The 26272-nt window shown below is 39.4% G+C and overlaps 1 protein-coding gene across 2 annotated transcripts in view; it reads right to left on the bottom strand.

Moving 5' to 3' along the window:
- Positions 1-26272, bottom strand: part of LOC125093820 (growth-regulated alpha protein-like) — a 115859-nt gene that overhangs the window by 13302 nt on the left and 76285 nt on the right. The gene's annotated exons all lie outside the window — the stretch shown is intronic.

Genomic DNA, 26272 nt, shown 5'->3' with positions numbered 1-26272 from the left:
ATCCCCCCACTCTAGCAACTCCTGGAGCCCCGCGCCGGTTGTCTAGGAGCCTGTGTTTCCGTTCGGAGCAGGCATTCGGGAGCAGTGAGGGCTGGGACTGGGAGGTCCCCTGTTCTAGTCCTGGCAGAAGGATTATGGACACCAGAGAGCCGGGACCTAGCGGACTCCCACTTTACTCCTCTGAGTCGCCAACAGACAGGTTTCCGAGTATGTAAATACTAGGTTACTAGGTTGTTCCACCGCGGGGCCATCTGAATTGATCTGGCTCCTGAATTTGATCGCCTAGGGAAACAACTGCCAGCTACTTTAGTTTTCTGAGAATGCCAATAAAACTTTTCAGTCTTTGTAGCTGAGGTCTTCTCACGGGGGCAATGCACTTTTCAGCATCAGTTTTGATATCTCTTTTTGGATTAAAGTGGATAGCTTCAGTAGACTCTCCAGGGTAGCCCAGACCTCACAGATGTGGAAGATATTCTGGTAGTGCTAGTGGGAAGGGCTGGGGGGTGGGGTGGGGAGGGAGCTGGTCTGCCTCCAGAGCAGGGACTGTGTGGTATAGCCCGGAAGGCTAGAACCTCAGCTACACCATTTCTTACCCTGTGATCCTCTGATTGTGGGCAATTTATCTACTCTCTCTCGGCTCCTGGGTTTCCTCTGTAAAGGAGAACAAATAATTAAAGCCTGCCTCACAGAGTTGTTACGAGTATTAAATGTGTTAACATTTGCAAAAACATCAGCACATATTGCGTTCTATAAATACTTGTTAAAATAGAAGTTGTGTTTTAAACCCTTCCTGTAATGGACTAAATATGCCCTCCACAAATTCCAGTGTTGAAGCCCTATACCTTGTGATGATGTATTAGGAATGGGGACTCTAGGCCGTAATGAAGTCTATATGGGGTTCTGCGGGTGGGAGTCTTAGGATGGAATTAAATGCTTTTATAAGAGGAGACACCCAGGTAGCTTGATCGATCTCTCTCTCTCTCTCTCTGTCTTGTGAGGGTACAGCAAGACGATCTGCAAGACAAGAAGAGGGTTCTCCCCAGATATTGTATCTGCTGATCTTGATCTTAGACTTCCCAGCCTCCAGAACAATGAGAAATCAATGTTTATTATTTAAGCCAGCCGGTGTATGGTATTTTGTTTTAGCAGCTTGAACTGATGAAGGCACTTACCTGTGGTGAATCCTTATGTAAACAGGGGGAAAACATCTTTCAATTTGTCTTTTAAAATTTTCAGCATCAGGAATTATGAAAGGAAGGTACATCTACATTCTTTCAAGCTCTTAGAACAGATTTTTAAAATCCAGTGTTTGAAATTTTAGTTTCCTATGTAAAATGGGAAAAAGAATAAAAATTCTCCCCAATCCATTTATGGGAAAACGTTTCAGTTATGACTGTCTTATGCCTTGGGCATTAGCAGCTGGATACCCAAACAATAGAAAGTATTAGCTGTAATGATTCCCGGGCCCAACCCAGAGTATTGACGTTAGCAAACACACAGGAAGAGTAGAATTTCAATTTGCATATAGTAGCAGCCAAAAGGATGAGACATTCAAGAATTAACTCATTATCTGTGGAATTATCTACAGTGTGACTCCTTAAGACTTGTTTAAATCAGAATTATTGGCATTCAGGAAGTAAGTAGAAAGGTATTTTTTTCCTTTCATAATGTACCACTTTCTATTATTTAATTCATTTAATTCACCCCCTACTAAGTTTCAGAAAATTTTCAGAGCACCAGTGTTATAAAGCCCGCCACGATAAACAAATCACTTCTTGTTTTAAGATATGCTGAATGCTACTTTTATATGTGCAAGCTCTAAGTCCATGCTGTCACTAACCCAATGAGGTTATCTCTAAAATATACATTCAGTTTACTAAATTCCATTTTACCCTATAATTGTTACTGTAGCTTTCCGATTTGACAAATACATCGCAATATGCTTGCAAAAGCTGGTGTCGCTCTTCTGCCCTCAGCAGCGGTCTTGTTAATCGACCCAAAAGAATGAGTGTTGTGGCTCTGCTTTATCCTGACTTGCTTGAAAGCTGTGCTGGCAGATTTGCCACCCTCTCCCTCCCATTTCCCAACAGCTTTAGTTTGTTGTATAATGGTTCTGCTCTGAAGGGAGCTTGTCACTAATGAGATCAGCTATCACCTTGTCTAAGGGCCCTCAGTTGCACATCTGTGCTAACTTCCCCTTCCAATCTCTACTACAGCTGCTGTTTCTACCCGTCTGGTACCCACTCCTCCTTCAAACGGAATGCTGGTTTTCCCTCAGGAATCCTCACCCTTGCCCTTAGCAGTCCGCACGATTAAGGTGAGATGACTTGGCTTTCGAGCTCCAGAGTGGAGTTTGTGACCCTCCGGCAGTGGAGTTTGTGACCCTCAGGCAGTGCGGGTCCCTCCTTCCTGTTTGTCTCCTCGCCCCGGCCAGTATGGGTTCAGAGCGGAGCCATGGATTTAGGATTGGTCGAGTCAGAGAAGATGCCAGTTGTGGTGGAAGAAAGCAAATTGAGAGGCTCTTGCTTCTTGCTGGGATGGCTAAATTGGTACGATTGAAATTTGGGTTCTTGCCACTGCTTGGGGGAGTCTGCCTGAGAATGGAGCTGCCACAGAGGAAGGCATGGGCCCTCACTGACCTTGGGTTATTTAGGACATTATTGGAGCGCCTGAATCTAGCTTTGCCTGACCTAATCCATGGAATTTAATTGTGATACAGTGGTTGATTTTCTTTCCTTAGGAAGCGAATCTGAGTCACGTTGCCATCACTTAAGATGAGAGAGTCCTGAAAAATACTTCCATCTTTTATATATATAAAGATTTTACTTATTTATTTGACAGAGAGAGAAAGAGTACATGGGGAGGGGGGGCAGCAGGCTTCCTGCCGATCAGGGAACTTGATGTGGGGCTTGATCCCAGGATCATGGGATCATGACCTGAGCAGAAAGCAGACGCTTAACCCACTGAGCCACCCAGGTGCCCCTCCATCTTTCATATTGCTGCTAAAATTATCAACCACAGAGTGATTTCTTCACTATTTAGATCCCTCCCTCCCTTCCTTTCTTCATCTATTCATTCATAAATTAGGATTTATGAATTTGGAAGCAAGTTTGTTCCCAGGAATACCGAAAAGTATAAGATGCATTGTACTATCACCAAATTTTTAGGCTAACAGGAGAAGCAGACATATAAATAGAATATTATGAAGTAACCTGGTAAAAAACATGATAGACTACGTCCAGGATATGATAGGAGCATAAAAGTGGAATCCCTAACCTTGATTCTCATTGGTATGGCCTGAATTCTCAGAGATCTTTGCAGAAGCCTCTCTAGGCCAAGCGTGCCTCCGAACTAAGTCGGAAAGGATGGATTTTCCCGGGTGAATGTGGAGATTGAAGGGTGGGGAAAGCATTCTAGAACGCGATGACCAAATACACAAAGTCAGAGAGGCCAGAATGAGCCTGTGTCTACTGGGAGCTCCCGATGGCTTATATATTTGGAGTTTCACCCAGGAGGCAGAACCCAGTCACTGAAGGCTGTGTGTGGATCCCTTTCAGTTGTTACCGCCATTGGAATGCTCTTACACCCATCTGAAGTGGTTTTCATGACTGTACGTGCACAGATTCATCATTTAGTGTGGGATGCAAGTGAATAGAAGTCAAAGCGTGTGGCAGGAAATGAGGAGATAGTGGATTAATTCAATAGACCTTTACTAAGCACTCCTGGTATATAAGGTGCTAGGGCAGGTTTTACAAGAGATGCAAAATTGAGTAAATGCCAGACTCCTGACTTGACATTCTTTGATATCTATCCAATATACTCCCTTAATTAACTTCTGCTGTTGTTGCTCATGTAGTGAAGATGCTGGTGATTTGAGCAATTTGCAATTATTTAAAATCATTTTGGGTCACACCAAGAAGCACTAAACATTTTTAAAGAACTTCAAAATTAAAAAAAATCTAAGTTCTCACTTCTGTTTTCTTAAAATGGGTGAATTGTTTCTTAAATGTTCATGGAAATAGTCCTGATGAAATAAATACTGCTATGATCATATAATGCAACATGAAGAAAGGGTGGTATGACCAATTTACAAAACAGAAGTAAACACAGGAAAGGGGAAACTTCCCCACGGAAATAGTTTATGTTATAAGAAGATGTTTTTGGAGAATGAAAACATCATGATGACTTTGGCATTATGGAAGCAAAATTTAGGAAGTCGATAGATGACTGTATAAACCACTAATATAAAGTGTCACACATAGTGTCACACTATATATTGTAGCTAGGAGAATTATGAATAAAGAATAAAAAACTTGATTTTTAAATGTTGTCCATAGTACCTTTTTCAATGTTTTTCACTGCACCTTCATGTATTTTTTTCACCAGAAATGCTTTTATATATATTTTTGTTTTTATTCTTCTTGACTGTGTGCATTCTTTTTTTTATAGAGGCATCCAGAGATTTGCATACCTACATGTGATTGCTAACAAGCAGTTGAAATCTTACTAAACCAGCATTAGCCAAACAAAACAAACAAAACAAAAAACCCTGTGCACCACGGTGGTGGTATTTAGGACTTATTTGGTATAAACAGCAGGCCAATAAGGCAGTCAGCTCTTGGCCAGGGGAGGAAATAGCAAATTATTAGATGGAGCTGGAACTGAGAAACAGAAATTCAGGAATAAAGCTTATTCTGTCTGTTTTTCTTGGACCATGCAATCTCTCATTTTGGCGTTTCTCTCTGCGTCTGCTTCATGTTTTGTTTATTCTGTGTCCCACTGGCTTAGCCAGCCTAAATATTTGTACTCTTTTTAAGGTCTTGAAAAGAGTCCTCATAGGATTATTATGAAAAATAAATCGGTTTGCATGTGTAAAATGTGCCAGAAAGTAAATTCTATATAAAATCATGAAAATAATTTATGAAATGAAAATAAAATAAAGAAAAAATAATAAAATAATGAAATAATTAAAATTAAGAATAGCTTTTAAAAATTGAAGTGAGTAAGTTGTGCAAAAATTTGTACTTCCATGCTGTGAAGTGTGTAAACCTGGCGATTCGCAGACCTGTACCCCTGGGGATAAAAATATATGTTTATAAAGCTGTAAAAAAAAAAGAAAAAAGAAAAAAGAAAGGATGAATACCCAAGTTTTGTAGCAACATGGACGGGACTGGAAGAGATTATGCTGAGTGAAATAAGTCAAGCAGAGAGAGTCAATTATCATATGGTTTCACTTATTTGTGGAGCATAACAAATAGCATGGAGGACAAGGGGAGATGGAGAGGAGAAGGGAGTTGAGGGAAATTGGAAGGGGAGGTGAACCATGAGAGACTATGGACTCTGAAAAACGATCTGAGAATTTTGAAGGGGTGGGGGGTTGGAGGTTGGGGGCACCAGGTGGTGGGTATTGTAGAGGGCACGGATTGCATGGAGCACTGGGTGTGATGCAAAAATAATGAATACTGTTATGCTGAAAAAAAAAATTAATAAAAAAAAAATTTGTACTTCCATAGTTAAGGCTAAGTAATCAGTATTATTTTTATAAAGATGTTATTTATTTGAGAGAGAAACAGAACCAAAGAGAGAGAGAGAGCACAAGCAGGGGGAGAGGCAGAGGAAGAGGGTGAAACAGGATCCCTGTTGAGCAGGGAGGCCTATGTGGGGCTCGATCCCGGGACCCCGGGATAATGACATGAGCTGAAGGCAGGTGCTTAACCCTCTGAGCCACCCAGGTGCTCCAGTAATCAGTATTGTTGACCGCTTATCTTTAGCAAGTGGGGTCAGGATGGGGTTAACGTTCTTTAATGCCAAAGAGGCAGAAGGAGAAAAAGATAAAGATCCGGAGAGATTGAGGATGAAGGGAGCTAAGTTTAGGAATTGTCATAGTAAGGTGGGAGGACAGGTCATTTCTTGAGGGGTCAGGGCTGATGACAGGGCTGGGTATTTGAGGGAAGTGAGGGGGCTCTGGGACCACAGTTTGTAAAAGTCCAAAGGTAGTTCACTGTAAAGAACAAAAGCATTGAAAATACCAGAGAATCTCACCTAGAACTGGAAAGCATTAAATTACACTGATACCGACTCACAGGATTTCATTTCTTCCGCAATATTTTGTAGCTCAGGGACAAAGCAGAGAAAGACAACGGGAGTGCGCAAGAATGGAGGATTAACCTAGTATGAGCTGTGCAGAGAGTAAATTGCAGAAATGACTAACCACGGAGTCCAGGGTGCGCTGGAAGGTGAATGAGGGAGGATAAGGCATGAGAAACAGAAGCAAATGAAGGTGGTGGGGTTTTTGAGGGACTTTTTGGTCCCCATGAATGCCGGATATGTTCAGTTTAAGTTTGAGAGCAGGAGTGTTAAAAGGATAAAGGGTTCTGGTCTCAGAAGAACCTTTCATCATTGATAATCTTGTGGCATTGTTCTGAATATGATGACGTCAAAGGCAAGGTTCTGCTTGCAGATGGCGGGCTAGCATCCTTCGAATCTTCTGAAGTAGATAGAGGAGGTCACAGAAACATGAGATCCCATTAGGATAGCTGGGTGGAAAATATAGAGGAAATGCAGAAGGAGGATGGCTTGGTTATATATCACATACGATACACTCTACATTAAACATGTACTTACACAGCTAAATGTCATTTAGTGAGCACATTTTGTGTTATTCTTGGTTAGTTGAGTTGCTTAGCCCAGCAATTAAAAAAAAGTCCTTATCCAAAACTTTTACAGTGATCACATTGTTTTCCTTCCTGTGGTTCAGATTTGAAAAACAGTTTCCAGCATTTATTGTTGTTGGCATTTTCTAGAATGTAGATGTACTCTAGGGGATAAAGTTTGTTCCTCTAGAGGAACAAATCAGAAGGACAAACAAATAATTACAACAGTTTTTGGAGCTGATGAAAGTTGGGATATGCTGCTTTGGAATCACTGAGTAGAGGACAAATTACCCAACACTGTTCATAATTAAGACTTGACTGTCCTACCTCTGTTTAGGTTTGAGGACTCCTTTTGCTTTCAAGCTTTACGGCCACCCACATAAAATTGGGCACTGTTACAATCCCTTTTTGTGTCTGACTCAGTGAAGATACAAATAATTAACATGATTACATACTATGTTTATTTCTTCTTCTTATTTTTTACCAAAGGGAAAGTTAAGGCCAGATCTCAATCACCAGATACTCTGTATATTTCATAGTTTTTTAAACATAGTGGTTGATGAACTTTACAGAGTTTTTTGTTTGATTTTTGGGGAAATGCGGTTTATATTCATTGTGCTCTATTTTTCTTTACTGACTGTAGCACCCTGGCTTTGGGCTGTGGTTCTGTTGAAAAAAGAAATTCTTGCTTGCCTGTGCTATACCCTTAGTGGGTTGCTTAGTGGCTCAGGGATGTGGTCACTGCTGTTTGGAAATGTGTGCTCTGGGGTTAAGCACGAAGGCAAGGGAAGGAGAGTAATTCTCCTTAGGCCCCAATTCTGGTTCGGATGCTGTGTGTGAGCACTTTATAATGTCTTTTTAATTATCTCAAGAATGCTAAGGGGTTGATATTATTATTCTCATTTTAGACACAAAGAAACAGATAGAAAATCTTAAAAGTGGAGTTAAAACTAAAACTCAAGACCCTCTGACTTAGAAGTCCACAGGCTCAAAGCCAGTTTTTTTCCCTGCACCAGGAAAGGATCAGATTGGAAAGAAGGAGACCGTGTAAATGCTGAATCTATGGAGTGCATTTTATTTTACAAACCCTCTTAGAAACATTTTTATTTATTTTTAAAAAGTTTACCTAGAAGCCTTTTTTTGGTAAGTTTATTTATTTACTTTTTAGTAATCTCTACAACCAATGAGGGGCTGGAACTCATGACCCTGAGATCAAGAGTGGCATGTTCTACCAACTAAGCCAGCCGGGAGCTCTGGAAAACAGTGCATTTTTATTTATTTATTTATTTGTTTTTGAAGATTTATTTATTTATTTGAGAGAGAGAGAGAGAGAAAAATAGGGAGCATAAGCAGAGCGAGGGGCAAAGGGAGAGGGAGAAGCAGGTAAGGTGGCTTGATCCCAGGACTCTGGGATCATGACCTGGGCTGAAAGTAGCCGCTTAACTGACTGAGCCACCCAGGCGCCCCAACAGTGCATTTTTAAATGCTCTATCTACAAGGGGAGATGGAGAGGAGAAGGGAGTTGAGGGAAATTGGAAGGGGAGGTGAACCATGAGAGACTATGGACTCTGAAAAATGATCTGAGAATTTTGAAGGGGTGGGGGGTGGGAGGTTGGGGGCACCAGGTGGTGGGTATTGTAGAGGGCACGGCTTGCATGGAGCACTGGGTGTGGTGCAAAAATAATGAATACTGTTATGCTGAAAAAATAAAAAAATTAAATGTGAAAAAAAAAAAAAATGCTCTATCTAGTTTGTACTGGGAGCCAAACAGAAATGTTGGGGTAATGACAGCAGCTCGCCTCTGGAGTTTCAACAGCCCCAGAGATTCTCGGCTTACTGTGCCATCTCCATTCCAAATGTTTCACCCCATGGAGTTCCCAGAGACTTCCAACACGAGGTTAGGATCTGCAGATCATGTAATCTGGAGGTAGACGACAAGCAGGGTGTGCAAAGGGCCTAGCTAGTTTAAGGTTTCTACCTCTGGTGACACTTCTAACATCTTGGAACGCTCAACAAGGAGGTTGACTCTACCATGGACTGTCAAAGCTTGACTCTGTCATTAAGAGACTACAGCAATGCTTTTAAGTTCTAAGTCATGATGCATTAGTAGGTTGCAAAATCAATCTTGTGGGTTATAACTAGTATTGGTAAATATAATGGAATTAAATACAATAGGATAGAATAAAAAATATACCATCATGCATCATATATGATCAGCTTGTCTTATTTTGTAAAACCTTTGTTGCTTATATACATGGGTCACTGTAAAACTAAATCCTCAATGCACAAGATATAGGAAACGGACCTCTACGAACAAAAATATCCCTTCAGTAATTGTTTCATTAAGCCAGGTTGTTACCATACAAGTTCTTTGTTTGTAGATACTGTCTGTTAAGAATTTTCCGTGAGGAAAAAAAAAAAAGTTGAAGTAATGCCATTTTAATTTCATCACTCTCTGAAAGTTTGCACAACAAGGACCTACAGTAAATACAACCTGTGCTTTTCTCAACAGAAATGCCGTCTTTAGATGTTCTTGCCAATAAGGTGACAGCCTTACATGCTCTCAGCAGAGTTAATCTAAAACAAAGAGTAAAGCAAGCAGAACTCGTTTCAGTCTTTTGGCCTGTTAGGTCATACTTACGGATTATGATATCCAACTAAAGATGTTTGTGGCAAGCCTCAGAAGAGAAATAAGGAAAAAAGTAAAACTGTAATACCTTACCATTTGTACCCCACTTCTTCCCATGCTAACTTTTCAAAAAATTTGTTGGACGACTTGCATTTCAATTTCGACACTCAGCTGATTTTCACGGAAACATCTCTGCTGGTGTGTAACTCAACCCACACCAGACTATGATAGCACAAAGAGTAGTGATAATAATAACGCAACAATTATAATTATTAATAATCACTAACACTTAGTAAAAACACACCATTTTGTATGTTTTTTTATATGACATGGGACTGACATTGTGTGTGTGTGTGTGTGTGTGTGTGTGTATGTGTAGAATTTCCTTATAATAGTAACCCAAGAAATAGATATTCAAAATATATCATTACCTGAGCCGAAATCTGTCACTTAAGTGACTGAGCCACCCAGGCATCCCTCCTAGCAATATTTCTTACTTTGAAATCTGCATATGTTTATCCATCCAGTTTTATTTTGATTACTGTTAATATGGTAAATCTTCAATCCTTTTACTTTTAAACTATTTGAGTCTTCATATTTAAAAGTGAGTTATTTTAGAAAGCATATGTTTGAATTTTGATTTTTTATATGGTCTGATAATCCAGGACTTTAATTTTGAGTATTTATTCTGTTTACATTTAATATGATTCTCAAATGATTGGGTTTATATTTACCATTGTGCTATCTTTTCTTATTTGTCTCATCTGTTCTTTTTTCATTTTACTTCTTTTCCAGCTTGCCATCCTTTGGATAAATTGAATATTACTGTATTATTTCATCTTACTTCCTATTATGGCTTATTATCTATACCTCTTTTTTTAATTGCTCCAGGATTTATCAATCTCTATTTTAGTATGACAACTTCACACACATAGTGAATAATGTTACAATAGTGTAGTTCCATTTCCTCCCCTTGCTTTTATGCTATTGTTGTCATACATTTTTCTTCATGATATAAACTCTACAATATGTTGTTGCTATTTTGCTTTAAATAGTCAATTTTCTATTAAATAGACTTTTAAGTAACAAATTTTGTACTCATGTACATATTTTCATATTTCAGTTGTTCATTCTTTGTACAAATCCAAGTTTTTATCTGGTATTATTTAATTTCTGCTTGGAGGACTTCTTTTAACATTGTTGATCTGGTATAATTTCTTTTTCATTTTTTGTATGTCTTCATTATTTTTTAAAGTTATTTGAGAGAGAGAGAGATCACAAGCAGGGGGAGCAGCAGTGGGAAGAGGAGAAGCAGGATCCCTTCTCAGCAGGGGCCTCAATCCCAGGATGGTGGTATCATGACCTGAGCTGAAGGCAGACGCCCAAACCACTGAGATACCCAGGTGCTCCATATTTCATCATTTTTAAAAGTCTTCTTCGAGTTTACAATTTTAGATTAATAACTATCTTTCAGAATTATAAAGATGGTATTTTATTGTCTTCTAGGATGCATGGTTTCTGATGAGAGGTTTGCTGTCATATTACCTTTGTTCTTCTGTTCATAATGCTGTTCCCCCCCCACCCCCCACCGGTTGCTTTTTAAAATTGACTGTGTCACTTTTTTTTTTTTTGGTACAGTTTGATTATATTGTGTCTTGGTTTGATTTTCTTCATGCTTTTTCTTCTTGGGGGTTATTACATTTCCTGATATAAATTTTATCAGATTTGGAAAAATTTTGGTTATCATTTCTTCAAATAATTTTTCTGGCTCTCATTACTCCTCACCATTTTCTGAGACTCCAGTTCTAAGTATTTTAGGCTGCTTGATATTGTCCTGCAGTTCACTGATGGTGTCTGTTTTTAAGTCTTTCCTTTCTGTAATTCATTTTGTTTCTTTTGCTATGTTTTCTTTTTTTTTTTTTTTTAAAGATTTTATTTATTTATTTGAGAGAGAGACAGTGAGAGAGAGCATGAGCGAGGAGAAGGTCAGAGGGAGAAGCAGACTCCCCATGGAGCTGGGAGCCCGATGTGGGACTCGATCCCTGGACTCCGGGATCATGACCTGAGCCGAAGGCAGTCGTCCAACCAACTGAGCCACCCAGGCGTCCCTCTTTTGCTATGTTTTCAAGTTCACTATTTTTTTCTTCTGCAGTGTCTAACCTACTGGTAATTCATCCAGTGTGTTTTTTTTATTTCACCTATGGTATTTTTAATGTCTAAGGGTTTGCTTCAGGTGTTTTTTATTTTTTTCCATTTCTCTCCTCATCGTGCTCATCCTTCCCTCTATTTTCTTGAAAAATGGATTATATTAATAATAACTGTTTTAACATCTTTGTCTACTAATCTATTATCTGTGCCATTCCCATGTCTTTCTCTTCTCCTAGTTAGGGTGATAGTTTCCTGCTTCTTTGATTATTTAGTAATTTTTTATTGGATGTTAAATATTGTGAATTTTATGTTGGGACTGGATTTTTATTTTTTATTTTATTTTATTATTATTTTTCTAAGATTTTATTTATTTATTTGACAGACAGAGATCACAAGTAGGCAGAGAGGTGGGCAGGCTCCCTGCTGAGCAGAGAGCCCAATGCAGGACTGGATCCGGGATCCTGGGATCATGACCTGAGCTGAAGGCAGAGGATTTAACCCACTGAGCCACCCAGGTGCCCCGGGACTGGATTTTTAAATGACACATTTTTATATTACTTTAAATATTTTTGCAATTTGCCCTGGGATGCAATTAGGCTACATAGGATCAGTTTGATATTTTTCAAGGCTTGATTTTAGGCTTCCTTAGCATGGATCCAGAATACCCAAGGATTAAAAATTTGACCCCAGTGGGATGCCTAGGTGGCTTGGTCAGTTGGGCATCTGCCTTTGGCTGGGGTCGTGATCGTGGGGGTCCTGGGATTTAGTCTCGTATCCGGCTCCTTGCTCGGACCGGAGACTGCTTCTCCCTCTGCCTCTCCCTGCTGCACCCCCTCTGTGCTCTCTCTCACTCTCTGACAAAATCTTTAAAAAAAACAAAAAAACAAAAACAAAAAACTAAAAATTTGACCCCTGCACTGAGGCAATACTCTTGAAAGAATTCTACTTTTGAGCCTAAAGTGTGCTTTGAATTCTTCAGGACAAATTTTAATCCCATCAAATAATAAATATGTTGATATTCTCTGTTTGTTACAGAACTTTATTAAAGTCAATATAATTCTACATAAATTGTCATTGCAAACAAGTTGAAAATCTTTGGGTTGCAGAAGAATTTCTTTACTAATATGTTTATTTAGGGTGAAATTTCTTCCTGTCATGTCTTTAAGTTATTTTTTCCTCTATCTTGCATTCATATCCATCATAAAAATACATGAAAAGTGGGCAAATCTTTATGAGGTAAGGCGCAATTTATTCTGTCGTATGCTTATGATAAACACAATTAAAACAAGTCAGTGGCTATATTTTAAATTCTGAATTGTTCTTATACAAAAAATTTACTTTCTACTGTCCTTCAAGTGACTTTCTTGAGTCTTTAAACACTGGATGATAAGTTTGAATTTTGCCTTATAAACTCAGGTGTTCGGAAGCATTTAAATTGTTTTTCTTTAAAACTGATTAAATGTGCCCTTATGCCTTCATTCCACCATGGAGAAAATTATTTATCAGTTATTATTGTGTCTCCTTGTCCATACTTCTTTGTAGTGCAAAGGATTTATTCAAGGCAAAATATCCAGGAGTGTTCCTCTGGACTTTGGCTCAAGCTTATTTTCTATAAAAGGAGAAACATTGGCATGGTCATTTGAAATGCAGCACTGATTAGCTTTTTTTCTATTCCATAGCACAGAAACTGTTGCTAAAGTTTGTAGTACCAGGCCTTCCTGGTCTTCCAAGTACAGATTACAGCCATTCTTCCAAAGTCCTCTTACCTTCCTGGAAAGAAAGAGCTGAGAGAAGGAACAACATTGTTGATCTTGGCAGTGTGTGAAAGATACTGTGACAATCCTTTCCCTTTGCACTCTTCTGTCTCTGTGGTATCTAGCAGGGAACTAGGTGGAGTTGGAGGATTTATCATGAATTCAAAAAGAAGGTAAGAAAAAGAGAATAAAAGACTCAGGAAGGGTGACTATGAAACAGAAAATTTTGTTCTGCGTAGCCAAAATGGTGGAATGGCAATAAGAGCCACTTCTGGTTCTAGTGTCCTTCTACTTCTATATTTTCTTCTTGTTTCTTTTGGATGTTTTCAAACTAATAAGACCATGCAGGACATGGACTTTTTTCCAGAGTAAGGGTACAGTTCTAAGGTTACACACACATTAATTAATGGACTCATTTATTAAAGAGTGACCATGTTTCTGGGATTGGATGATACTGAGATCCAGAAATCAAAATATCTATCCCTTCATTTTCAAGAGCTATAGGGCTGCCAACAGGTAATAAAAACCTGCCAGATATTATGTATATAAAGAAATAGGGATAGAAAGAGGAGTAAAATACTATCCCTATTCTTATTGGGCTTAAATTCTGAAAGCTAGGATAGATAAAGAAACAAAAGTGTATCAGGAAAATTCTACATGCCCTTAGACTTAGGGAAGAATGACTCTCTCTCTTTAGCCAAAGTCTGAGAAGACCTTATTACAAACATATAGAAAAACAAATGTACTGGAGAACATATGAGTACCTCTGCCACATGAGGAGCCAGAGAACTGTGGGGCATCAAATGACCTTTAACATCTTAACATCTTTAACATCTTAAACACCCTAAATATCTACCCTCTTGACTAACAAAGTTTAGATCCAAGGCTGAGTGTCCCAAGCACTGGAGAGGCTAATGAAAAATAAAGGTGGCAGTTAGGCTTTCTTCTAGTATCTTCTGTCCTGGAATACCTAGAATTTGCTGGAGGTGTATTAAAAACAAACAAACAAACAAACAAACAAACAAACAAGGGGTGGCTCAGTAGGTTAAGCGTTTGCCTTCAGCTCAGGTCATGATCCTGGAGTCCCAGGATTGAGCCCCATGTCTAGCTCCTGGCTCAGTGGGGAGGCTGCTTCTCCCTCTCCCTTTGTTCCTTCCTGCTGTGTTCTCTCTCTCTCACTCTCTTTCAAATAAATAAATAAAATCTTTACAACAAAACAAAACAAAACAAAACTTTTAAAACAACAACAACAACAACAAACTCAGAATATTCACAGTCTAAGAAGCTTAAGTGAAGTCAAGAGGGCCAAGAACCCTTATGACCAATAATTTCCCTTTCCTTTCACTCAGAGATCAGTTAACAGCAGTTAATAAAACCTAAGGAATCCATCCACTGTATGTTTTCTCATTTATTCTCAGTGTCTAGATAGTTTATCAAAGGTAGCCCATTACAATGTATGAACATGATGTGAAATTCATGGTTCATTTCTGAATCTAAGTAATGTTTTAGGAATCTTATTAACAATTCAAGTCACTACTTTAGCAGAGTGAAACTTCCAAATTTAAATTAATGATGAAGTTATCTAAAGATTAATGATTCAAATAACGTCAAGTTTTGCTTGACTGCCTGTAGAACACAAATTTTAATTATGAAAAATTAAGAATTAATTTTGCTGAAAAGTTTGTAGTCAGGAAGAATGAATTTTAACCATAAGTGTAGCATTAATAATAAAGGATATATGTCTTTATTTTATACACATTCAAATATGGCCTTCATAATAAAACACCCAGATACATGGAGTAATTAAATTTAGTAATCTTTGATGTTTTTCTTACTTTTTTCATTTCTTTTTCTTTTTTAAAATTTTTATTCTTTTTTCTCCTAAGATTTTATTTATTTATTTGAGAAAGAGAAAATATACACAAGCAGGGGGTGTGGCATAGGGAGAGGGAGAAGCGGATCCCCACTGAGCAGGGAAGCAGACATGGGGCTCGATCTTAGGACTCCAGGATTATGATCTGAGCTGAGGGCAGACGTGTAACCTACTGAGCTACCTAGGCACCCCTCTTTTACCTACTTTCATCATATAAAATCTATAGCTTTAAAAATTTCTAAAATATTATTGATATATATTTATCAAGGTATATTTGTCAAGATAGGAGGATAGAACTATTCTCTGAACATTTTATTAGCTTGTTTAGAAAGTTTTAAACATTTAGACAGAAAAATGTGAATCTCTGAAGTCTCCCCCCAAGACCTCACAACTGTTAGATATAGACCTGAGTTCATGGATATCAGGAGTGTGCATTTGGGGAGGGAATTTTGGAAAGACGTGCTAAAACAGATGACTGGGAGATTAATTTTGGATAAAAGTTAAGTATTTTTTATAATTACCTAAGTTTGTGCTTATTTTGATAACCCCTCAGAGGATTTAGTGCTTTTTGGAAACAAAAATTATTTATTTTCTGTTTTTGTACACACAGAGTTCATTTTATAGTGCTTGGAATGCAACAGTGCTAAATAAGTTGAAATAAGATGTTCTTGGGAAGGAAGAGAAATGGAGTATAGATGATAAAGTTTGATGGTTAAGACCTCAGATTGGCAAAACCACACCAAGGGATGAAATGCATGTTTTTCTTTCAAGTAGAACTTCTTTTTTTTTTTTTTTTTTTATTTGACAGACTGATCACAAGTAGGCAGAGAGAGACAGGAGGAGGAGGCAGGCTCCCTGCTGAGCAGAGAGCCTGATGCAGGATCGCTCCCAGGACCCTGAGATCATGACCTGAGCTGAAGGCAGAGGCTTTAACCACTGAGCCACCCAGGCGCCCCCTCAAGTAGAACTTCTTGACCAATGAATAAATGCTATTTTAACTATGATCAATCTTGATAACACAATGTGGCATTATTAGGAAAAGCAAAGAATTATGATCTTGTCTTCAGTGGGTCCTCAAACTATTCTTGACAACTTGTGCATTGAGAGATAGGCCCATTTTTTCAGTGGTTGAAGAACCTGATTCTGCTCATTTGTTCTAAGACAGTTAATTTGGGCTTGTTTTCAGCAAATCTCTTTTCATTATTAAAGTAAAAAACACTAGTTACTTCCATTGATTGAAGTACTCCAAGGTGTAGGAATTTCAACAGCAGGAAGTTCATTTCTCAACTTCTTATGACTCAAGAGACTTCAAATTCTTCATGCGTTAACAGCAGGACAGCCATTGTCATTTCCTGGTGGAAGACTTTCAGTTAGGACAGAAGTCTGAACTGGTCATCATGTCTTGGGATATATTGTCAGTGGGCTGATCCTCATGGGAAACCTGTAGGAACAATATTGGATAGGGAGGAATTTGGATTTTAGAGGAAGAATGTGGAGTCAGATGGTCTTGCCAAGTGCATCTTTGGTACTTGACCTTTGGCCACAGTTTCTCTCCTACTGGAACTGCCACAGGAAATGCTACTTCCTGGTTTGAACGACATGTTGGACTCATGGCTCAACGAAACAAGAATCAGCAAAATGAAATCTTGTTGCACAACAGACATTACTTAGAGCATGCAGCATTGGGGACAATGCAGCATTGGGGATTCAGCCTGCAATGTCAGATCTGCCAGGCTTGAGTCTACTAAGAGCAGAAATAAAGCAAGAGATGAAATAGTCTGACTTTGGTGCTGTAAAGGACAATGGGATGCCAGCTGACTCAAGGTCAGGCCATTTTCCCTCTTCTATTAAAATGGCAGACCCATGACAAATTTATTCAAATACATCATGGCAAATAATTTCTCAAAGACGACTTCTTCATGCCAAATATTTCCTGTTTGTTTTGTTTTTGTTTTTTGTCCTAGACTGTGAATAATATTAGCTTATTTTAGAGCCTAGCTCTTCCAATTTTCCTCCAAGACAGGGCCAAGTAGTGTTTATTTCTCAGAGAGGCCAAGGCTTTACAAGCAGGCCTGGGAATGAGGGGGTGGAGGGTGGGGGGGGGGTGAGGCAAAAGGGCGGGGAGAGAACACAGGCGCTTTCCCTGATATTCTATTTCTTTCTCCCTCTCTTCCTCCCACTTCAGAGTGGTTTGAGTTCACTAAATGGATAGCCATTTTCATTGAAACCAGAGAACAGAGGTGCCCAGCATTTGAGGGATAAAACCACTTTGCTTTATTCAATAGCTTACTCAAAAAACTCCTCTTGATGCACAGGATATGCACACTGAAGTCCTAGAGTAAAACATAGTCATAATTTCATTAAAAGTATGTAATTGGAGAGTTATCATCCCAAAGGTCCCATAGGAGCTCATCCTTAGCGAATGTTTCCCAGTGTCTCTTACAGTCATTGCTGGGCTCAAATCATTACAAGAGTAGAATGCTGAATTGTTGAAAATTCTGTTAGCCAGTTGTTAATTTTTGGGAACATAAATTTGGCCATAGTGGAAATTAGCAAATGCTACAGATCTGGGCTTTATTTTTTGAAAGCTGCTTTCAAAACACACTACTACATATAATACTTCTCTGCTCTGTATAAATGTTCTCCCTTCTTCCCTCCCACTTTCTATAGCCACTGCCACCCAGCTGCTCTCTGCTCAGATCTGTTGGACATTTTTCCTCCTTTAGTTGGTTTTCTTTTTCATTCTTGATTTTTCTTGGGCTTCACTATTTAAAGAACTTGCAGACACAGAAGAATTTTAAGAGTTTGCTCTCAAACTCTCTAACTGGACTGTTAGAGAAAATGACTCCCCCAACCCAAAGAGATGTTTTGAGCATATTTAAACATACATGAGAACTATTTCTTTTACTTTTTTCTTTTTTTTAAAAAAGATTTTATTTATTTGTCAGAGGGAGAGAGCGCGCGCACAAGAGAGCACAGGTAGAGTGGTGGGCAGAGGCAGAGGGAGAAGCAGGTTACCCGCCAAGCAAGGAGCCGGATGTGGGACTTGACTCCAGGACGCTGGGATCATGACCTGAGCTGAAGGCAGCCGCTTAACCAACTGAGCCACCCAGGTGTCCCTATTTCTTTTACTTTTTAAAAAACAATTTAAAAAATTTATTGGATTATGAACATAATGGCTTTTTTGGGTTTGTTTTTGCCTTTGTTGAGATATGATTGACAAAACTAAGATTTTTAAAGTGTTCATTATGATGATTTAATATATGTAAGTGTTGTTAAAAATTTTTTCTTCTATCTAATTTACCATATCCATTACATCATATATTTATCTTTTTCTTTCAATTTTGTGAGAGCATGTACATTTTAGTCTCTTGCAAATTTTAGTTATATAGCACAACCTTATCAACTTTGATCATTATCTGATGTGTTAGATTCTCTGGACCTTTTCGTCTTCAAATATTTATCTGGTATAAAACTACTGTTGGGGCGCCTGGGTGGCTGAATTAGTTAAGCATTTGCCTTCGGCTCAGGTCATGATCTCAGGGACCTGGGATTGAGTCCTGCATTGGGCTGTCTGCTCAGCAGGGAGTCTGTTTCTCCCTCTCTCTCTACTCTTCCCCTCCCTAGCTTGTGCTCTTTCTTTCTCTTAGTGCGCTCTATCTCTGTCTCTCTAATTCAAATAACTAAATTTAAAAAATCTTTAAAAAACCCTATTGTTTTGAATTGTATTTGTATTGAATAAGTAGATCTAAGTCTTGCAAAAATGATGCATATTACATGTGAAAAATATGATCAAATTTCTGGAACACCTTAATAATGGTATCTATCATTTAGCTGATTATATATTTTGTGTTAGACAGTGGGCTAAGTGGTTTTCAAAACTTTGCCTTAATTAGCCCTCACCCATCTCCTCTGCATTCCTTCCATTACCCTTGTTTTATTTATTTATTTATTTATTTTTTAAAAGATTTTATTTATTTATTTGACAGAGAGAGATCACAAGTAGACGGAGAGGCAGGCAGAGAGAGAGAGAGAGGGAAGCAGGCTTCCTGCTGAGCAGAGAGCCCGATGCGGGACTCGATCCCAGGACCCTGAGATCATGACCTGAGCCGAAGGCAGTGGCTTAACCCACTGAGCCACCCAGGCGCCCACCCTTGTTTTATAGGTAAGGAAATGGAGACAGAGAATCAAGAAGTCCCGCAGTGAGTAAGCAGTAGCTGTGGTTCAAACCCAGGAGAACTGCCTTTAGTGTGCGCTGCTCTTGAGTGCTGGCTGATGCTATGTGACTCCAAGTGAGGGGACAAGGGGTGCTCTGTGGAAGACAGTGAAGGACAATATGTACATGAAACTTAAAAAAAATCATGAATTAGTCAGATGCAGGTTTTGTAGAGCCTGAAGCTCATGCAATTATAGAGATGGTCTAAAAGAGGGAAGACAAATTACAGTGTAAGAATAAACATTTATTCGGGGCACCTGGGTGGCTCAGTGGGTTAAATCCTCTACCTTCGGCCCAGGTCATGATCCCAGGGTCCTGGGATCAAGCCCCACATTGGGTCCTCTGCTCAGCAGGGAGCCTGCTCCCCGCCCCCCATCTCTGCCTACTTGTGAACTCTGTCAAATAAATAAATAAAATCTTTAAAAAAAAGAATAAACATTTATTCTAAATAAGAAAAGTAATCCTACCAAATTATAAACTTATAAAGCTGAAAAATACCACAAAGAGAAAATCTGGTGAAATAGAATATGCTTATTAAGTAACTACCAGCAGCATCTCTAAAACACTTTGACTCTATATTTGTGGTTATAATACTCATCGTATCTTCTTCATATAACAAGAACATTTAAGACAATCATCTATACAAATACTAGAAAGATGGTTTTTTCTTTCTGTTGGGGGGTTGATCAACGTCTGTTTTTATCATGGAGAGTTGGTTGCGTAAAGCATGTGACCATGTACAGATGTCCTATTTGTCAGACGTACTTACTGCTTTTGTACCCTTTTCAAGAATCTGATAGATTCTATGGAACATGATTCCAGCCAAATAAAAGAAAAAAAGATATGAAACATTTTCGACCATATACCCTATATTATTAAGATAGTCCTGAAATGGGGTGGGGGTTTTATTTTGTGAACTGAGTCCTCTGGTGCAACTTTCCATTCTGATGACTGGAAGAATTTTCCCCAGACTCATTCTGCCTCTGTTTATTTCAACCTTGTTTCTCCCATGCCTGCAGCGTTTTGGTGTTGTGTGCCTTAAAGCCCGCTCTCCACCGCAGGAGTCCAGGTGAGCAGGCACAGTGAAGAGAAGGCTGTTCCTAGAAGCTATGCTTGCGCCGGGATGCCTAGTAAAAACAGAACCATTTATAACGTGACTGTGAACTAGTAAATATATATATATTGCCAAATCTAAACTAATATCCTCATCTCAACTTCCCCTTAGCCAGATACCAAAAATGAAACATCAACATTTTCTGAAACAAGAGGTGGAAAAAGGGAAGTGGGAGCGAGGAAAATAAGCAGTCCTAAACAATTTGGTTAAAATACAACAGGAAATTTTATAAAAATATAGAAGCCTTGCTAGGGCCCCTGTCAAAGCCTTGAAAAAAGGCTGACCTAGTGGAGGGTCCTGGAGTTTAAGCTAAGTAGCTTCATGATACGTCCACCCATGGTTGCCATAAAGTTCTCATTTTCCCTGGTGACGGCGACATCATTCCTTAAAAAGGTTGTACCAATGTTCATCTTTTTGTTTGGGGTAATAACTGTGCCCCTAGTAACTGGTAACAGTAACAAATATGAGAAGATTCTGTTGTATGTTCGTAAAAGGGTGAATCAAGTCTAGGTCACCAGAATGATTTTATGAAAAATTATCATCAGGTTAGGTTTAAAGAGATTTTTTTTTTTCTTGACACTAAAGTGATGTTTTGATTTTTATCTGTCCTTCCGGATCTCCACCCAAACCACTTTCACATTTACTACAATAAAATTTGCATGTAAACATTTTAAATCATTTTATTTCTAAACAAGCTTTCATTTGGTTTCCTTTCTTAAAGCAAAATTAATGTGGGGAATTTTTTCAGTAGCTGATTTATGCTCAGGGTAACAATGCCCTATTACTATTTTTCTCTAGAGGCATCTGTGACAGAAATGTTGGAGAAAAGGGAATTTAAAGGGAGATTCTGAAATCCTTGGGAAATTCCGCAAGTGGACAAAGCTTCACAGCCATTTGGAGAAATGACATTGTCCAAGAATCCATGAGTCATGCGTTAGGCATGCGACATTGTAACGGAGTCAACAGAAGGAATCTGGCCTCAGACCAGGAACTCTTGGCTGCTGAGACAGGGTAACTTTTCAGGAGAGTTGTCTTGAGGGTTCACTCTGCGTGAGGTGCTTGTGATTCAAATCTAGCTCCTGTTGTTAAGGGGAAAAAACCCCAAGAAGTCACTTCAGTCTGCATAGGACTGTTTACAGGCAGGGAAGAGAAAACCTTGAGATCTTAGCCCATATGGTGAGGTGGAGGTTGAAAGAAGAACTTTAGGGAAGTTTCCAAGCAGTGGTGCTATCTCGGTTGAATTTGAAAGGATGTAAAGAATTTCTTGTCATGCAAAGAAATGGAAAAGGTATACCAGACAGAAGACTATGAACAAAGACTCAGAGGTATGAGAATTTAAAAGATGGACGCTGAGGCAGGGAAGAGAGACAGATCCCAAGAGGAGTCTGGAGAGGTGGCCAGAAGGGGCCAAGCAGAGAAACACTTTCATCAGGATGCAAATATAAACTTATCCCAAAGACCACAGCAAGGGGTGGACACTGGAGACTAAAGCTGGGAAAAGACACGACCAGAGTCCTCTTTTAGAAAGTTCACTTGGCAAAACCGAGCGAGGTGGAGAGAGGGAAAGCTGAAGGTTAGGCCATGAAGGAGATTTCTGTGGTGATCTGGGTGAACGAAAGGAGGACTCAGTCTAGTGCAGGAGGCCTAGGAAGGGAGAAGAGATTCACGATGGAATTTTTAAAAAGTCACGGGCTGGAATGTGTCACAAATGCAAGTGGAAGTAGAAGTAGAAGTAGAAATGCTGACAGGATGATCATTCAGTAGAAGTACTGACTGATTTTTTTTTTTTTAAAGATTTTATTTATTTATTTGACGGGGAGAGAGAAAGAGAGAGATCACAAGTAGGCAGAGAGGCAGTCAGAGAGAGAGAGAGAGGAGGAAGCAGGCTCCCCGCCGAGCAGAGAGCCCGACGCGGGACTCAATCCCAGGACCCTGAGATCATGACCTGAGCCGGAGGCAGACGCTTAACCCACTGAGCCACCCAGGCGCCCCTCAGTCCTGGCTGATGTTAAGAAATACTGATGACACAATAGAAGGTAAAATAACCAGGACATAAAAGTGTAGCATATACAGAGCACACCAGATTGAAATGAAATCTATCAAAATCTTAACAGCCTTCGTCTCCGGATAGTGAGGTGAGGGATCATTTTTACTTTCTTTTTCATACGTTTCTATGCTCAGAAGGAATAGTATTTGTGATGTAGAACTATGTCAAATGGCAAGAAGAAAAGAAAGGATGGAAGGAAGGGGAAAAAGGAGGAAAGAAGAAAAGAGACATTTCAAAGCTGTGAAGATGTACTTCATGGTATAGGAGAAGTAAGAATGGTTCCACAAAGAGAGATAAAGTTATGATTCTTACAGGAGCTTCTTTAACTTAATCTATTCTAGAAGTTTCTACAAGATGAGCATTATAGACTATGGCATCCAGGCTGAAGTATAGCAGACAGGGAAGTAAACAAGGGATGAGAGCTGGGGTAGGAGACTAACAAAGTTGTGTTCTCCTGACTGACCGTTGGCTTAGCTGTGACTGCTGGGGAGGCTAGACGGATCTGAGCTGAGGAGAGCAGCCGTCTTTGAGACCGATCTCTTGTGTAGCCGCTGCCCTGCTGAGTCAGAGCTGGGCCTGGTCATCCAGCGCCGCCCAGTCTCTGTCCGGCCCCTCCCTGACTCAGAGCACTTGATGCCTTGGTTGTTCCCCTTTGTTGAGAGTTTGAATGTGCTAAAACAGAACACTGAGGTACATACCCACTCATTCACTGTGTTGGCACCTGCTTATTCTTTCCTGAGCTTCTAGAAAAGGAACCAGAATTCCCATCATTATATTAATAAAACTGGTGACAGTGATGGTAAAAATGGGCAATACAATATATTTGCTAGAGAGGGTGAATAGCTTCACTGGGTATTCAGAAGTTCACATTTTGGGGGTGGTTTCTTTCTAAGGAGAGTTAGTTAGTGGCTCCAATTTTCTGTAGTCACTTCCCTTGTCAGAACTGCCTCTGAGGAGAGACAGGGTTGGTAGGACAGAGACCATCCAGTCAAAAACCCTCTCCTCTCCCTTCTCTTCTCCATGACGCGTCTGCCTTATGAACTCGACACTCAGACCAAGGTCTCAGTTCATATATCAGTTCCCTCAAGGTGGTTGAAAGGTCCCATTCTCGTGCTCTCATGGCCACTGTACTTACCCATTACAGCGGTCTACCCCTGCACTTGACTCGTCTGCCCAGTTGCTCACTAAACTGCGAGGTCTGAGGGGAAGAGATTAGATCTTATTCCTGTTGTATTCACAGAATGTACCACAATGCCTGGCACATAACATGATGAAAAAGCACTTAACTAAATAATTAATAACCCTGGTTTTATTAAGTGACATTATCAAGTTAATAAATGATTAAATTCAGAAAAAATACAAAAGTTAAAAACATGAAAAACCAAATACTTATAACAATTGCCTGGCTTCATTAGTGAGTGCTTTAATATAAATTTCACATCTCCTTCCCCCAAACACATACACGCACACAAACACACAGACACGCATGCACACACGTGCACCTTCTGCGAGCAACTGCTTACTGCTGCGTTGTGCTCTGGAAGACAGCAGAAGAACTATCAAAATAAAGTGTTTATTAATTTTAACGATGGCAAGGGCTCTTGGACAGTGCTCATTATACCTAGAAACTGACATGATTCTTGTAAAATGAGAACGGCAGTGGGAACCGATCAAGGAAGTTTCATTCAACAACTGTTTTTTTTCCCCAGACATAAATTGAAACTTTTGCTAGGGTTCAAAATCCTTGTGATTATTACTTGTGCATATGGAAGTAAGGCTCTTAGAAGATGCACTGAGAAGTACACAGTATCACACTGAAATATTGCTGCACAAAATGAATCTAATCATGAAGAAACATCAGACAAATCCAAACTGAGGGGACTCTATTCCAGAATAAAGGAGCCCAGCTATTAGATATTGACAACTAAATGCTATATGTGATCTTAGATTTAAATCCTGAAGTTTTATCTCAGCATCTCTCTCTCTGTCCATCCATCTACCAACCTATCCAGCTATCCATCTGACACATGAAGAATATTATTGAGGCAATTGTCATAAGCTCAATAAAGTCTATAGATTAAATAATGGTATTCAATCACCATTAATTTTCTCTTTTTGATCATTGTAACTCTGACTATATAAGAACATTTTCTTGTTTTTAGGAGTTCCTGGGAAATTGGGTGAAGAATTTTCTAGAATTCTTTATTCTTTTCTTGCAACTCCTCTGTAACTTTAAAGGTACTTCAAAATAAAATATTATAAAATTGAGGGATATAAATACAGATAATCAAATTGAGACATGTGTACTGTTATGAGCTGAATGTTTGTGCCCCCCTCTCCTATTCATACGTTGAACCTAACCCCCACGTGATGGTAGTTGGAGGTGGGGGTCTTTGGGAAGTGATGAGGTCATGATGGTGGAGATTTCCTGAATGAGATTTTTTTTTTAAAATAAGTTTTCCTATAAAAGAAACCCCAGGGGCACCTGGGTGGCTCAGTGGGTTAAAGCCTCTGCCTTTGGCTCAGGTCATGATCCCAGGGTCCTGGGATCGAGCCCTGCATCGGGTTCTCTGCTCCGAGGGAAGCCTGCTTCCCCCTCTCTCTCTGCCTGCCTCTCTGCCTACTTGTGATCTCTGTCAAATAAATAAAAAATTAAAAAGAGAGAGAGAGAGAGAGACCCCAGAGAGCCCTCTTGCACCTTCTATCATGTGAGGACACAGCAAGAAGGTGGCCTTCTACAACCAGGAGGAGTTTCTCATCAGACACAGGATCTACCAGTGCTTTCCTCTTGGACTTCTCAGGCTCCAGAACTCTGAGAAATAAATGTTTATTGTTCAAGGCACCTGGTCTGTGATGTTTCTGTTATAGCAGCCCAAACAGAATAAGACATACACATTAAACAAGTAGTTTTTATATGAACTCAGGTTAATATTTAAGCATGTTGAAAATCTGTTAAGAGTCCTAGGAGTGTTTGTTTCTCTCAGGGTTCGTTTCAAAGGGCAGGGGGGCGTATTGGGTTTGGTGTCATTTCCAGTAACCTAGTGCAAGGATGAAGGCCCCCACATGGTTAGTGTTGCAATAATATGAAAAGCCACTTCAGCCAGCCCAAGTCCTCAGAGACAGCTAAGCATACAGGGTCTAGGGGCCGCAGGGAACTGGAGGAAGAGATCCAGTGTAAATATAACTTCCAAGCTGACCATTGCTCTATTGCTCTCTTGGCAGTTTCTTGCTTCCTGTAGTCACACCTTCTGATCAATAGAGTTTTCTCTTGCCTGATGCTTTGATAACAAATGTTAATTGTATTCAAACAAACAAACAAATCTCTGTTCTCATTCGTTGAATGTTGACAGGGTTGCCAAAGGACTTTCATGGGCCCTGGACACTCTTACCTTTATGGGGCTTTCCCATCCTAATCATCTGGATAGTAAAAATTATTTTTGACATAACTTGAAGTACTTCAACGTTTTCTTTTGTCTTAGGCATCTTTCTCTTTTGTGAGAAAAAAGCAAGTCTAACTCTAAATCTTCTTTATTTTCATCTTAAAAGAAACTGAAACATTTTTATGGGTCACAAAATTTATTGTGGGGGCTACACACTGTGTCTACTGTACCTAATGCATAAGTCAGCTGGCCCTGATATGAATTAGATTTTGGAATATTTTAGTCTCCATCTCTAATAGAGATAGAGACTATCTCTAATTTTATATAGATTTGAATTGATGTAGACATCTGGTTGCTAAAAATCAGATCTTGCTCCGTAAGAAATATATTTATATGTCTGAATATTAGTTGAATTTTATAGACCCATGTCTCACTATGTGTATCTATATCCATATATA

This window comes from Lutra lutra, chromosome 2 (assembly GCF_902655055.1).
Source record: "Lutra lutra chromosome 2, mLutLut1.2, whole genome shotgun sequence".
Lineage (NCBI taxonomy): Eukaryota > Metazoa > Chordata > Mammalia > Carnivora > Mustelidae > Lutra > Lutra lutra.
The sequence above is the reverse complement of the archived record's forward strand: the minus strand, read 5'-3'. Positions and strand labels throughout refer to the sequence as shown.